General features: G+C 38.2%; 1 protein-coding gene across 4 annotated transcripts in view; it reads left to right on the top strand.

Annotated features, from left to right (window-relative positions):
* The first annotated feature begins 4,342 nt into the window (after positions 1–4,342).
* LOC100022260 (non-histone chromosomal protein HMG-14-like) overlaps positions 4,343–12,110 on the top strand; it is a 108,381-nt gene continuing 100,613 nt past the window's right edge. For 3 of the 4 annotated variants that reach the window (XR_008915875.1, XR_008915873.1, XM_056814352.1), the window contains exon 1: positions 4,343–4,438. The gene's annotated coding sequence lies outside the window, so the exon portion shown is untranslated. Of the gene's footprint in view, positions 4,439–4,638; positions 4,785–12,110 lie in introns of those variants that run through there. The other variant, XR_008915874.1, reaches the window with a different exon arrangement.

Here is a 12,110-nt window from a genome sequence, read left to right as displayed (position 1 = left end):
TATTTATTTGTGTACAAGTTGTAACCTTGTGGCAAGTGGCAAGGAGACATCTCAAGAGCAGTTTGAAACGACTTCCCCTTTTGACTTTGTATCTTTAGTGCCATCACTATGCACTTTGTCCATAGCAGGGTTTAATAGATGCTTTCTGTCTTAAATGGAACTATTTCAATACTGGGCACTATCAACATGGAATCTAGAAACCCCCAACCTGGTAGCCTAGAAAGATTTAAACCTCAGGCTTTCACCTGTCACATGAGAGTTACTCCCAGAGGGAAAGTCCTACATCACCAGTGTCAGACTAACAATAGATTTTAAGGTAGTTTGAGTGGGAATAGCTAATCCCATTAGATGTTAAATATCTCTTTGGTCCCAATGGTTTCTCCCCTTAGGCCAAAATCCTTTACTTAGGTGGTCCAGTCCTTGGCTGGGTCCTTGGCTGGGTCCTTCCCATTTGTGTTCATTGTAAAGCATCAGCCCCTCACTGTTATTCCTGTCTGGAACTTCTCATTTTCCTTTCTTACCATTGTAAAGTCAATCAACTATCCCTCTCATCCTTAGCCCCCATGTTTCACCTAGAAAGGTATTTAAGCTTCCCAACTTTAATGGCTCCTTGGAGTTGTCAATCTAGTGCCATTGGCTTTCCCAAAGTTCAGCATCCAGAGTTCAATCCTCGGACTCTGTGTCGTTGTTAGCGCACAGCTCTGTGTAGAGGCCTACTATTGCATTGAAGCCCTTTCCCTTGATTAAAGAGTGGTTTTTCTGACTATTTAATCGTTCGGTGTTTTTCTAATTCAACAGCACACAGAAGATATACAGTATTTGTTAAATCAACAAATCACATCAAGGCAACAAGCATTAAGTTGTTACTATATGCCAAGTACTGTGCTAAACCACGATATTCAAAGAATGTCAACGTGAAAATCTAGAGATCCCCAGTTTATTTAGTTGGGAGGCAGAAACCCCAGGTTTTGACCCTGTCACAAGAGAGGTTTCCCCCTGAGGGAAGGTACCACTTCACCAGACATTGGACATCCACTTCAGGTGGGAGGCAGACCCCATCCGAAGTCAAGTAGCTCTTTTGTCTCCAGAAGCCTCTCCCACTACATCACACCCTCCTTCTGATCTCTAGATTTCCACGTTGACAAAAGCAAAATAAAAAAAAAGTCCCTGTTCTCAAGGAATTCATAGTTTAAAAGTAGAGACAACATGCAAATAACTGTACCAACAAGATGTGTGTGTAGTAGTCTCTCGGTAACCGAGGATGACAATTGTCTTTGTGCATTTTCATCTATGGTGTATAGATGAGTGTGCACAAAGACACTTGTGCGTGAAGATTTAAGTGGAAAAGCCGATGCACAGAGACAGTCCCACTCTCTGCATTGGAAGCCTGGGTCCAGTGGCATGAAAAGTCGTTACACCTGGAGACTTCCTCAGCTGCATTGGATGGCCCTGTGGTCCTTTGTGCTCCAACACACCCTAAGCACTCCACAGTGCTTTGCTGCGTCGCCATCTCAGCGGTTGAACCTTCTTGTTGATTTCTTCCTCCTGTTCCCTGGAAACAGTCTTCACATGCTGGGTGAGCAAAGCCCTGGTTCACCAGGAGTCCACGACGACCCAATGGCTACCCTCACAAGGTTTAGCCGGCCTGTGGAAGCTGTTGCCCGGGGTGTGGCCGCTGCCACATGCTAGCAGCTACTAGGAGCCACAAGTGAGAGCTGGGTGTCAGGTGAGGGTCAGAGGCTGGAGAGCTGCCCTAGAAGGGCACGACAAGCTCTCAATACCAAAGATATTACTCCTCCCTGAGCACCCCATACACCCTGACCAGCAAGATATGTAGAAGATAAATGAAAACGGCAAAGAAAAAATAGCTAATAGTGGTCTGTATCTTAAAGATACCCTCCCTTGATTCCAATCTGGTTCTTCTAAGTACAGTTCACTACCTAAAAGTGAACAAGTAGCTGGATTCTGATATTTTTCTACATTCTCAGAAACTCAAATCAGCAAATTTCTGCATCAGTTCTGCTAATTTCTCCCTTTTTTCTCTGCTCTTTCCCTTTACTCAAAGAGGGTCTTCTCTGTTTTTTAACATAGACTATCTTTTCCCCTTATCCCAAGTAAAGTGCACAGACAAATCTAGACTAATTTACTACATACTAAAAAAAGCACTAGAGTAGTTGCCAGTCATTGCTACTTATTCCAAAAACAAATTCTCATAATTAAATCATATAAAAAGGGCAGAGGTGCAAATGATTCTAACATGTTCTCTCTTTTAATCAAAAGTGCTCAGACCACTTAAATGGCACTCAAACAGAGAGCTTATTGTAGCAGCAAGTCAAACACCAAATTGTGTCTGCTTCCAAACATCCTGGAGAGATTGTTTACTCTAATTCCTTTTTTGTTGAAACCCTATCCCATGACAAGCTTTAGATGACTAGGACCAAAGCTGAAAGTAGGCCAAACTCCTCAAAGCATGGAGAAATAGAAGAAATAACCTGTGCTCTCCAGTGTCCTTGAGATAGGGATTATCTAGGGTGGTTCTGGCCTTGGGCAACTATCCAGTTTGATACAATTAGCTGCTTGTTGTTAGCTAAACTGTCAAATTAAATTAGGCTGTTGTTTTTTTTCAAACCAGCCTTCAGCTTTAACATATGACTTCTGAAAAGTTACTCAAGATCTGTGCTTCAGTTCCTCATTTGTAAAATGAAACATTTATTGTTTACACATATCAAATAGATACAGAAAAGAAAAAGAAAATTAATAACTAGTCATAGTCTCCCTTTGGCCAAAGATACTTTACATTAAAGCAAGAGCTAATAAATAGCTTCCATATCATAGGGAAACTCTTAGAAGGGAGGGTTTTCCTTTCTGTACTTTGCTTGAGATGACATTCAGAAATCCCAAAAATCTTGCTCAGAATTCCATAATATAAACTTTATTGAGATTCAGACCTTAGAGATGAATTATTTCTACAGGAGAGCATTAGGGTATTTTTCATCATAATTTGAGAGCTCTGGATTATCCTCAGTTATAAACTCTTGGCACTAAGCCCTAATATCTTTATCACCATAGAAAACTGGCAAAAACCATGTTAGTTGGTTTTGCTTCACTTTTTTCTTTTCAATTCTTTGTCATCAAGGAAGATTTTGCTATAAAAACAAAAAAGTCTCAACTTGAGAAAAGATAATGTAAACAGAACTAAAATGAATTGTATTTCGGTTGTGCTAACAATCAAAAGGCATTATAGTGTACATAATAGTGTAGTGTAATAAATGAAAAAGCTGACCATGTTTTGATGAGCTTGAGCTCTAATATGTAGGAGACAATTTCCAGGAAGGAGTACATGTTACATTCAGTTCAACAAAATGATTAAATGCTTACCATTTGAGAGACATCTAGATACTGAGAAAAAAAAAATGACAGGAGTCCTTGCCCTCAGGAGTCTTGCAATCTAATAGAATTCTGTTCATGGTAACTGGGCTGAATTTAATTCAAAGGAGGAAGACATGACACCTGTCTATAGAATTAAGAAAAGCTTCCAGGAAGAAGTGGCGCTTGAGTGAGGACATAAAAGTATAGAAAGAATATCAGTAAACAGAAATAAGATTTGGGGGCTGGGGTGGGAGGTGGCGATTTATACAGACTTTTTTTTTCATAGTTTGTGATCAGTGTTGTGATGGAACTCTGTATTTTTCCTTTTTTTCTTTTTGTAAACCCATATCTTCTGTCTTAGAATATTATCAATTCCCAGGCAGAAGCGTTTAAGGGCTCAGCAATTGGGGGTTAAGTTAAATAGGAAGTGTTTGAGGCCAAATGTGACTCTGGGACCTCCCACCTCTAGACCCAGCTCTCTATCCTCTGAACCACCTACCTTGCCCCACCTGTAGTCTTTAAGGACCTCAACACTCCGTTAATTAGAAATCAATAGTACCCAGTATTAAACCAAAATTCTCCACTAATTATAGAAATGGGAAGAACTAAAGGAATTAAGCAGTCTTCTTCCCCTCTGAGCCCCTTCCCCCCCTTTTTTTGTCAGACAGGATATAGCTGAGTAAGAGCCTAACTAGAGACTCTCCTGTTCAAGTCTTCTGGACTTGAACCACTTATCTGGAGCAAACCCGACAGGCAGTTTGTTTAGGAAGGGTGTGCCTGTTCCCAGTGCTACAATTGAACAAAACCAATACATTATGATACATCAGAGGACCTATCTGCCAAGGGAGAATAATGGAAACACAGGTGCTCCTAGAGAAAAAAGCAAAGATGTTGAACTCTGGTGCCTCATAATAGGAAGCTCAGCATCACTGATGTCATAATTATTATCATTAGACTCAGACCATAGATTCAGAGTTGAAAAGGGACCTTACTAGCCCAATCTCCTCTTTTCCAGATGAGGCCTGGAGAATGGCTTGCCTCTGGTCATTGGGTCACACAGCTACTAAGTGTAAGTGTAAGACCTAGGATTTGAATTTGAGTCTCCCGACTCAAGATCTAGTGTTCTTTTGATCATAATTAATAACTATTATAAGTCCTTTAAATATGTATTAAGAAAAACAATCCAGTGGTAATCACAGTAGTTTAAACTCTCTATTTTGGGGTTGTGTACTAAATTGACGTACATATGTTATTTTTATGTATAAAAAGGTGCCAGAATCCATTCAGTAGCTGCAGCAAGAAAGAATGAGGATTCCTGAATCATGCAAAATTTCAGTTTTGTTTGTTCACAACAGAGGAATAAAGCAACTAACAAACTTTCAAAATATATAAATTTCTATAAAGAAAAGCTCAAAGATGTATTTTTTAAATGTGTTTTTTTTATTCCTGGCATATTGTTGAATGAGATATTGTTACCAATCTGCTGGGAGTACTGATAAAGGCTATTTTTAAAAGTAGCACAGACAGGAAGTATTGCAGAATGATATTGTTATCATCTGGCACACTCCCTCATTGGTAGGAGCTGTGGCAGGCCAAGAGGAATAATATGCTAGATAAGGCATTTGATGACATCAGTTTTAACTTTCTACCACAGATGTGATAGTCTAGATTAGCTGTAAAACAGCAAGTCCCAAAATATTCTATAAACAATTAGAACAAATTTGAGTTAAAATACTCAAAACGTGGTTTTCTTGTTTGTTTTTTAAAAGGCTGTGTCATTCTGGGCAAATCTTGAACCATTCTAGGTTTCAATTTTCTCATCTTTAAAAAGGGAATGAAATTAGACAATCTCTAAGGTCCCTTCCAACTCCAATTTTTTTTTTATTATAGGAATTCTTTCTGGAGTTTCTCCACTGTAAGCTCATTAAGTGTGAAAAAACTTCCTGAGACAGAAACTTATTAGATATAATATTAAAGATGCTGATAGAAAAGTGTAGTAGCATCACTATATCAAGGACTTCCTTTTCTCCCCTTAATTTTATGCTTATTGATTATATTCAACCTCTGAATTAAAAAAAAAACTTTATTGTGTTGTTTAACACATTGCTAGTTTCATGTATTGGGAATGCCATTCTCCATAGGAATGGGAATAGTTTTAATACCATGTCTTGCAGTCAAGGATTTTAATATGGTTCACTATATAAGGTAGCTAGGGTATACAGTGGATAGCGAACTGGACCTGGAACCAAGAAGACTTGAGTTCAAATCCAGACTCTGACACTTATTAGCTATGTAACCTTGGGCAAGGCACTTAACTTGTTTACCACAGTTCCCTCACCTGTACAATGGGGATGATAATAGTATCTACCTCTCAGGGTTGTTGTGAGAATAAAATGATATAATTATTGCAAAGCACTTAGTGTTATATAAATGTTAGCTCTTATTTTGCAATTATTTTTCTGACAATATGCAATGCCTTTCTCCTTCTTGTGTATTTATGTCCCAATTTAATTCCCACCTCCTTTGTGCCTCAGCTTCTGAATACCTCTTTCATTTATCTGTTTTACCCCTTTGGCCTTTTGCCTATACTATCTTGTAGTGTTATTTATCTTTTTTATTCCCTATCGCTGCCATTAAATTAACAACTTTTTGAAAGGATAACCTATTTTATAATTCATTTTATTCCCAGTGCCTAGAATATTGCCCTATATATTCTAGGGTGGTCAGTGGAATATCCTGCCCAATGAAGAACAAATTTAAGAACAGAAAACAGACTTCAGACCCAAGGTTAAAGGGTTGTGCCAGTAGTGCATGTATGATTCTTACTAAGTTCTCTAGGATTAAAGTCCTAGATATGTAATAATTTTGTTCCTATATTTTAGGATCCTAAAATGGTGCAGCTCTCATATCTCCTTTGAGAAACAACTCCAGGTAGCTTCCTCTAAGAACAGAGATTGTTGATCAATCAATCATCTGACTGAAATCTCCTTTTATGTGTTATCTCTATTATAATGTGATCTCCTTGACAGCTGGGACTAACTTCAGTTCTATTTTTATTCCACAGTGCTTAGCACAGTGGTTTGAACATAGTAAGCACTTAATAAACACTTTTTCATTCATTCAGTCAGTTTCCTCACACAACCACTACCTTAGCTCAATCTTTCATCATCTCTTTCTGTATTGTTGGTGATTTTTATTCAATGAACAAAACTCTTATTTCTCTCCCACCCCATTAAAAAAGAAAATAAAAAGAAAATTTCATAATAAATGCATAGTCAAGCAAAAGATTTGTTCATGGACCATGTCCAAAAAATATTTTTCATTCTACACTGTGAGTTCATCATCTCTCAATCAGGAGATGAATAGCATGTTTCATCATCAGTCCTCTGGAATTATGGTTGGTCATAGCATTGATCAGAATTCTTAAGTTTTTCAAAGTTGTTTGTCTTTATAATAAAAGGCTATTGAATAAATTTGTTCTGGTTATACTTACTTCACTATGCATCATTTATTATAAGTCTTCTCAGGTTTCTGTGAAATTGTCCCCTTCACAATCTTTTATAGCACAATAGTATTCCATTATATTCATATGCCACAATTTTTTTGGCCATCTAATTGATGAATACTTTCTGCTACAAATATTTCTATATGTATTTGACACTTCCCACTTTCTTTTCTTTTTGGTGTATATGCCTAGTAATGGTTTGGTAGATCTCTTCAGTTTAATAATTATTTGAGCTTAGTTCCAAACTGCTTTTGGGAATGGCAAGAACAACGTACTATTGTGCCTATTTTCCTGAAACCCTTCCAAAATTTGTCACTTTCCCTCTTTTGCCAATTTTATCAATATAATGGGTAAGAGGAGGAACCTCAGCCTTTCTTTAATTTTTATTTATTATCAATGATTTGGAACATTTTTTCATATGCCTATTGATAATTTGATTTTTTTTTCTTAGAGGCCTTTATTATTTCTTGCCTGGACAATTGCATCATTGTCCTAACTGGTTTCTCAGGCTCGTCTCTATCCATTCTAATATATGTTACATAAAATTGCCAAAGTATTTTTTTAAATGCAAGTATGACCATATCACTCTCCTATTTACAAACCACAATAGCCCTCTATTGCCTTCTGATAAAATAATAGATTTCTCTGTGTGCTTTTTAAATCCCCTAAAAATCTGGCCCCAATCTATCTTTCTAGTCTTATTATACATTACTTTCTCTCCTATGTTAGAGGTAAAATTTTGGTTGGACTGAATATATTTGGGTTGGTCGCCAGGGATTTAATTACTAAATCCAAATGAATTACTCAAGTCAAAAATGGATCCTTATTTACAATAGAGGGAAGATATTATAGCTGCTCAGGCCTGGTCTGAACCAAGCAGGAATTCAGAGGCCCCAGAGGGCAGAGGATTAAATCTAAGGTGGCTTCTAGACAGGAGGCTTCCTCCAAGATGAGGAGGTCTCTTCAGAGGCTGGTGCCAACAGAAAAAGCCAAGGAAAAGAGAGTCAGCCTTTCACTCACCACGTGACAGTTCAAGGGAAGCAGTCTGAGGTCTCATGCCTAAGTTCCTCCACCTTTGTCAAAAGTTCCCTCACAGGAAGTGACCTCGAAATATAAAGGCAGTTCCTTGCATCACTTCCTGTGTCTTACATATACCAATGGTGACTTAAACTTGGCTTTGGACTGTCCAGGGGGTCAGTCAGCTGTTTTTGATTTGTCACTTGATAGCACAAGTGGTTCATAGACCTTCTTTCCCCACACTTAATCCTTAAGTGGGGGTGTATACATTCCTGGTGGCTAAAATTCTAAGGAATAAGTAGGGTGGAGTAAAATCCAAAATTCACACCTACACTCTATAGTCCAGCCAAACTGACCTCTTTGCCTCAGACATTGCACCCTTTCTTCCATCAAGGGACTTTTTACCGACTGTTCATCTTATGTTCTCTCATTCTTGTCTTCATTAACCTAATCCCTCTCATGTGTCAATGCAACTTCACCAACTCCCTTCACTGTGCCCTCTGAAATTCCTGTTCTGTATCAAACTCCTCTTCATTTTTGACCTTTCTCTCACATTCTTCCCATCTATTAGCTACCTTCCAGCTACACTGTGTCCCTGTCTAAACTGTCTAGCGTTGATTGTATCTTTTCTTACATTGGTCCTAGAGGAAGAATCAGAATATTCCTTGCTCCCCATTGTCATTTCCAGAATCTCACAGTGATTCTTTTAATAAGTAACTGTGTCTCTTTTGAAATCCACTCAATTAACATTTCATACCCAATTAAATTATGATTATTTTAACTTTACAACCATTAGGTTATTCTCCCTCTTTTTTCAAAAAGCTCAGTACTTGGATCATCATTTTTCCACTTGAAAATGGATCATAATATTCCACTTAATTTATTCTTCCATATGAATATAAATTTCACATAATTTAAAATGTATTTATACATATTTATATATAAATTTCACATATAACTAAATGAAGGGATATAGGGGGTTTATTTCCAATAAGGAAATTTTTTAAAAAGTGTGTCATATGTACATTTTTTTTCAGAGCCAGTTGTTAAACATTTACCACTATATTACTGCCCTCAAGGTTTTATTCTGAGTCTTGTCTTCTCCCTCTATACTCTCTTTCCTGGTTGTACAATCCTTTCCCATGGGTTTAACTATTATCTCTTTATAGATTACTCCAAGATCTATGTATCCACTCTCAGTTACTCCCTTGAGTTTTGTAAAGATTAAAATTTAGGGGAGAGGGGGAGACTGAGGCAGGTAGAAATTAGTTACTCTCTGCAAGGAGTACTATATTTTTTAGAGGTTTATTAAAGGTTAAAGATTAAGAATATACAAGTAAGAAACATGTGCCTAGGCCAGAGGCCTAGACAAAATAACCTCACATCATGGAAGAGACGCCTCTGCTCCAAACGGAAGTCCAAAAGGGCCCAAGCCCTTCAAAAGCCTTTGCTTAAATATCTTCTCGATCTCGGCCCAGGTGAGATTACAAGGCATTCTGGGGAAGTGGAGCAAAGGCTCATGGGGATTGTAGTCCTGTATTCGAGTCTATTTTTTACAGTTTCTTGAACATCTTAAACTCAGCTTATCTAAAGCTGAACTCATTTTCTTTCCCTTTAAACCCTACCCACTTCCAAGCTTTCCTGTTTCTTTTGAAAGTACCAACAGCCTACTAGTCTCCTAGGTTTGTAACCTTGGCATTGCCCTTGATGCCTCAATTTTCCTCACCCCACATACCTAATCACGTGACAAATCCTGCTGTTTTATTTTTACATCGCTTGCATTGGATCCCTTCTTTATCCTCATACAACTACCAACCTTAGGTCATCTTTTATGCAATAGAGTATTACAAAAGCAGCAGCTAAGGGGAGCAGCTGTGCAACTAGGTGGCATAGTGATAGAGCACTGGGCTTAGAATCAGGAAAACTCATCTACAAGAGTTCAAATCTGGCCTCAGACACTTATTAGCTATGAGACCTTGAGCAAGTCCCTTAATCTTGCTTGCCTCCATTTCCTGATCTGTAAAATGAACTGGAGAAGGAAATGGCAAACTGTTCCAGTATCTTTTTCAAGAAAACTCCAAATGGGGTCATGGAGAGTTGGAAATAACTGAACAATCACATTACAAAAGCCTCTTGATTGTACTTCCTGCCTCAAGTCTCTCACTACTCCAGGCCATCCTACAGAATGCTTCCAAAGTAATTTTTCATAAATGCAGATCTGACTATATGACTCCCTTATTTAATCACCTGCAGTTGCCCTGAAGATAAAATTCCTCTGATTAATTTCTAAAACCCTTCACAACCTAGCCCCAATTTATTTTCATCTTTGTGGGACAATACTGCCCCTCCTGTATTCCATAATCCAGCCAAACTGGCCTTCTCTCTTTTTCTCACTCACAATACTCCACTCTCTAGGCCAGGCCTTTTTATTCGCTGTCCCTCATGCTGGGAATGCACTTCCTACTTACCACTGCCTCATAGGTCCTTTTTCTTTCTTTAAAATGAAGGTCAAATGCCATCTTCTTCCTGATTCCCCCCAACTAACTTGGCATTTAACTACTTGGTATTCGTTAACTTTTTATACATGCTATGCATATTTTTATATGTATTTGTCTTACACTATTAGATCATATGCTCACTGTGAGTAGGGATTGCACTAAGTGAAATAGGCAGCTAGGTAGCACAGTGGATAGGGTTGGGCCAGCAGAGTCAGGAAGACTGAGTTCAAAGTTCCCCCCTCACACTTGCTAGGCTAGTCATATGACCAAGGGAAAAGTGCTTGTTTTCCTCATCTGCAAAATGGGGATAATAATAACCCCTATCTCTCAGGGTGGTTGTGAGAATAAATTATGAAAATATTTATGAACTGCTTTATGAACCTTTATGAAATAGCATTATCTAAATGCTATTTTTATTATCATTTATACATGTCATTGCCTAGCACAGTGCCTGGCAAAGAGCAGTCCTTAGTAAATGCTTGTGGCTTGTTGATTGATTGAACAAGATGTCTCCCATTCATATATTAAAAACAAGTGAGGAGGGACAGCTAGGTAGTACAGTGGATAGAGCACCAGGTCTGGAATCAGGAGGACCTGGGTTCAAATTTGACCTCAGACCAAATTCCTAGCTGTGTGACCCTGGGTAAGTCATTTAACCCCAGTTGCCTAGCCCTTGCTCTTTTGTCTTAGGGTTATTACTAAGACAGAAAGTAAGGGCTTTAAAGAAAAAAAGCAGATGAGTCAAAGATGCAGAAATAACTTTGCTCAATAACCTTATTTTTATTTATATCAAGTAAAGCATGAAAAAGTGAGATGTCTGGTCCCTTCATTCCATCTCCAAGCTCCACTCCTAACTTGCCAGACTTCTTCCTTCCCCTGAACCTTCCTGCCCCTGTCTCACTTCATCTTCTTTTTTATTTGCCTGTGAGCTCTTTGAGGGCAGGAGCTGTCATTCTTTTTGTGTTTATAATACCAGTGCTTAGCACAGTGCCTGGCACATAATAAGTACTTGTAAATGCCTATTGACTTGCTTGTTGATGCCTGTTTATCGAAAATGCTCCCTTTTGAGAACAAATGGAACAGGGATCCACTATAGATGAAGGTGAGATCTTCCAGATCTTCCTGTTTGCACATGTCATCATGATGATGAGTTTTGTCAAAGGAAAAAGGTGAAACTTCCTAAATAAGATCTAGTCAACCAAAGAATCCAACCTGACTAGACACTAAGAAAAAATGGATAGAGAATGCCTATTTTCTAAACCACAACTAGCTGTTGAAAGGAAACCTTAAGAGTCGTTCCATCTGTACCTATATCTTGGACAGATGGACAAATGGTCTAGATGTACCTAGAATTAAATAAGAAGTAAACTGAATTTCATTTGTGAAACTGGATAGTGATTCTAATAACTCCAAGATTCTCCTTGAAAGCTCTATCTATCTTTTGAAAAATTGATATTCTTGGGGTGGCTAAATGGCTCATATGGATAGAGTCAGGACTAGAGATGGGAGGTTCTGGGTTCAAATATGACCTCAGACACTTCCTAGCTGTGTGACGCTGGGCAAGTCACTTAACCCCAATTATCTAGCCCTTACCACTTGTACCAAGTATCTTGGAATTGATGCACAGTATTGATCCTAAGAGAAGACAAGAGTTTAAAAAATTATTTTAAAATAAAATCAATATTCTTTGATGATGTAATAGCATTCCACAGCCTCTGAAG

The sequence above is a fragment of the Monodelphis domestica genome, chromosome 2 (genome assembly GCF_027887165.1).
Source record: "Monodelphis domestica isolate mMonDom1 chromosome 2, mMonDom1.pri, whole genome shotgun sequence".
Classification (NCBI taxonomy): domain Eukaryota; kingdom Metazoa; phylum Chordata; class Mammalia; order Didelphimorphia; family Didelphidae; genus Monodelphis; species Monodelphis domestica.
Note: the sequence above shows the minus strand (reverse complement) of the source record. Positions and strands in the feature narration are given on the sequence as shown.